The sequence below is a fragment of the Gavialis gangeticus genome, unplaced genomic scaffold, assembly GCF_001723915.1.
Source record: "Gavialis gangeticus isolate Ggan-Ray unplaced genomic scaffold, GavGan_comp1, whole genome shotgun sequence".
NCBI lineage: Eukaryota > Metazoa > Chordata > Crocodylia > Gavialidae > Gavialis > Gavialis gangeticus.
The window spans coordinates 7,028,705-7,032,864 of record NW_017729004.1 but is presented as its reverse complement, the minus strand read 5'-3'; the positions used below and the strand labels follow the sequence as shown (position 1 = coordinate 7,032,864).

General features: G+C 45.0%; 1 protein-coding gene across 1 annotated transcript in view; it reads left to right on the top strand.

Annotated features, from left to right (window-relative positions):
- The window catches only part of VIPR1 (vasoactive intestinal peptide receptor 1), a 58,073-nt gene that overhangs the window by 917 nt on the left and 52,996 nt on the right, over window positions 1–4,160 (top strand). The window lies entirely within an intron of this gene.

Here is a 4,160-nt window from a genome sequence, read left to right as displayed (position 1 = left end):
CTGACACACAGAACTCAACATGGTGGTGTGGAAAAGACTCTCTGATTCCCCCCCCCACCCCCGAGACCCATTTTTCCCATTCATGTCCCAGCCCTCAAGGTTGGCAGGAAAGGTGACTTTTCTACTGACCCAGAACACATGGCAGCAGAGATCTAGCATCTCTCCTGGTCAACACTGACACCAAAGAGCCCATCCTGCCAGAGGATGTGTGCACCTCCAACATCTCATTGATTCCACTGGGAGCTGAGGATATGCAATGCCGCTGCAAATTAGGCCACATTTGTGCATATGGAATAAACACTGGCTTACATGCTGTAATGAGGGGGTCTCCTCCCTTTCTCTGATGTTTCTTGAAAAATGGCTAGCATGGCATAGGCACCCAGCTCCAGAAGAGGGTTCATAGCTGAGACTCCTAACTCAGGGCTGTGAATTCCAGAGAGTAACAGGGCACCTGATCATTAAGCATTGCAATCCTTGCGTGCCTTTTTTAATATAGCCCATCAGTTCTGCATATTACTCTTTGCATGAGCTATGAAAGCGGCCATGCAATGCATCGTAGATTTGCATGTGCAGCACTTGGCCCAAATCTTTCACTTAAAACCCTCTACTCCATATCAGCCTAACCAAATAATCAACCTTAAAAACCTCAATCCAGGTTAAGAGATCAGGGTACAAAGCTCCCATTGAAATCAGTGGAAGATTGTAGCAAAATACCTTAGGTTTCAGAATCTCAGTTGCTGAAGTGTACTAGCAAAACATAAGACATGGTTGGATCCTTGCTTTTAGATGCGCACTGCATGCAAGTCTTTCCCTACATCCCTGCTTGCTCAGCATAAGTGAATGCCAGGCCCAGGAAGCTTTGCAATAAAGAAGTCTGGATATTGGAAGACACTCACATTCACCAGTCCATAGTCCTAGCGAGTCCCCAGTACTCCCGCATCACAGAGGCAATCAAGAAAATCTCAAGAGAGTTCACCTGCTTTGATGACAGACAAATAAAGAAAACACTAATAGAAGAGCTGCACAAAGAACACCAGTGTCCTACTGAAGGGAAAACTGGAACGAGCCACCATACATCTTCAAATGCCCTGTTTTGAAGGTCAAAACTTCAGGCTTAGATTCCAAGCCTCGTAACCCATCGCTGTGTCTCTGGACTGTGAAGGCCCTTTTCCAAGGACTCAAATTTGTGTGCAGCCTGCAAGGGGATTTGGTAATTCATGCTTGGACTACCCAGTGGAGTTCAGTATTGCACAAATGCCTTGTTACCAAGACACCGCATATTGTGCTCTTTTAATTCTCTCTTAATTATTTTCTTTCGACTCATGCAGTTTGGAGATGTTGTTTGCGTCTGGGCAAGATATGGCTTAGGCAGTAACCTACTGTATGGTCCTGGACTGACAAGCTGAATAGAAGAGATGTGTTGAATAGACTGAGGAGGGGAGAGGGTTTTGGGGGGAAAAAATGGAGAAAGAGGCTGAACAGAAGACCTGAAGTGAGGTTGATAGTCATCCATGCTTGAAACATCCCATGCATTTTTAATGTCTGCTGAGGACCACTTGGAAACAACAAGAAAAGTATGAAATATGGATAAGTGTTTTGCAAAAGTCTCTTCCTGAGCAATAGGAGTGACGCCTTTATGAACCCCGCGATCTTACTGTGATCTGTGGTCTGATTTTCAAGGAGTTTTGCACTTGGAAATGCAGGAAATATCGCATGCACATTTCCAGATGCCTCGATGAAAACTCCCAATTCTGTGGTTGTCCATGGCAAGGCAGGCTCCTGTCTAGCTGGGCACACCTGTGCATTCGTATGCATGCGTGTAAATGGGCAACACAGCGTGTGTGTGTTAAATTGGCCTTGCAATATAAAGAAAAGCAGGAGTCTGATGGTCTGCAGAGTTGTTACAGTTCCTGAGGGCAGTTTGGAAAAGCAGTGCTGATCAGAGAGAAAACGCCAGTGGCATTTTGTTGTATCACTCAGGTCATCCAGTGTCCTCAGACCCCTGAGCAAACGTTAGCTGCTGTATTCAGCTCTCCATTACACTGGGGTAAGTGTGGAGGTGGCTCCACTGAAATCTGTGGTGTCAACTCAGAATGTGCCTTGGCCTAACAGGGAGGAGAGCCACAACATGCCCGTGACATCAGCAGCAGTGCTTGCAAGTTACGGGAGACTAAGATCAAGCAAGTTGCTTAAAATCATGGGACAGTTCAAAGACAGAGCTTACCAGAAACCAGAAGACCTGATGTGCAACTTCCCAGCTTTCATTAATAGAATATACACCTCTTCTCCTTTTGTTTGAGAGCCAGAGAAGTGTCAAGGATTGAAATCAGTAGGAGTTAGGCACCTAAATACTTCTGGTCCCAAGTCCCCAGTTCCTTCTATGGTCTTGGGTAGGTCACATAAGCTCATTTCCTTGATTCCCCATCTCTAAAATGCAATACCTATGCCAGCTCCCCTCAGTGGGGCTGCTGCAAGGATTGATGAAGTGATGCATCTAGACTGGGACGTTTCTAGAAGTGATGCTTCTCAAAGCAACCACTTTCACTCCTATGACGGCATCTGCTCCGTCGATCTTTCCATTTCTTTTCCCTATTCCCAGGGAAGGGAGGGAGGGAGGATCTGCCTCATCTTTATCCTCTCACAGCTCTTCCACCTTTGTTTCTATCCTCTCATAGCAGCGTAGGGCTGTAAGGGACCTCATGCGGTCATCTAGTCCAGCCCCCGCTCAGGTCATCATCCTGTCAGAAATGTGAGCACTGGACGTACGGCTCTCTCTTCTGTTGGTTTTGTAAAAAATCCTCATCCTTTTCAGATCCCGTAAAAATGATATGAGTAATGCGTTTGTCTTCTACAGCAGTGGCTCTCAATGTTTTTAGGCTCAAGGCACTCCCCAGAAAACGTCAGCTCTTAATCTTCACTTGTTTTTTGACCGGAGGAGGTGTAACAGGGCAGCCAGGTGCCCAGGCCAGCAGTAATACAGAGGGACAGCAGCAACTTCCAGTGGCTGGTGCTGCCGGTGTGGCTGTTTTTTCTGACTCCCCTCCCTAAAGTCAGTGTCTGAGACCATTTTCCGAGATCAACCCCTTCAGTTAAGGTACTGCTTTTCACTAGAGAAAAACACTGGAGCAGTTCTTCCATTTCAAAGAACTTGAAAAGACCGCAACAGGTCATAATGTTTTTTAACACAGTAGTTTCCTATTTGAACTCTCTGAGGTTATCTTGTGAAGCACGTTCACATGTATAACAGTACTAATGTTGTATGGCACCCCCACTCCCAGCACCCTTGAAAGGATCTCAAGGGATCAAGGATGCTCCATCACCCCGCTTGAGAATCACTGTTCCATGCACTGTTATTAAAGGGAAGGCGTCTGAATTTAGACAGAGCAAAAGAATTGCATCAACATTTTTTCCCACAGAAAGTTTGGGGGACTGCCTGCAAAATGTCTCTGCTTTCCATGGAAGTTTTTTCAAATTTTTGTTTGTTGATAAAAGGCATGTGCAAACAACCCAAATTTGTGTTTTAGATGAAAGCCAAAATTTACTGAAATCCATGTTGCTGCCATGCCAAAAGGGGAGTAGTAATCAGTAGCCTGATGCTCTGAATTATCTGTGGACCACAATTCTCAATTAAACTATGTCTCTCACATCATGTCCTGTGACCAGAGACTTCCACAATGTGCTGAGACAGCCAAAATATGTCCATTTTTTAACCAAAATATCAGTCTTGTCCAAGAAAAAACAAACCATTTTCTGAGCAGTAATATTTCCAGCCTACATAGCTGAAATGAGACCATCACAAACACTGTTTTCAAATGGCATTCAGGTGCTAATGCCTCATGCTCCTAGGTATAAATCACCTGCCTTGTCCAAGATGATACCAATGTAATCACCTCTGCAAGTGACCAAATCACATTATTGGGTAAGAGACTTTCCCTTATCAGACCACTATGTAAATAGGAGCAGATCCCAGGACTGCTGGAGTCAATGGGATTATTTTGCATTCACCTCAATGGCCTTTGGTTCATGTCATTTTATACCAGAGGTTGCTTTTATCCTGGTGAGGTAGCAGTTAGCCAGTGGCCCTGCAGAAGTTGTCATCGAGGAGGAATCACTGAATGTCTTCCCCAAAGTCTAACTTTTGCCTCTTTTCTTCATGTTAG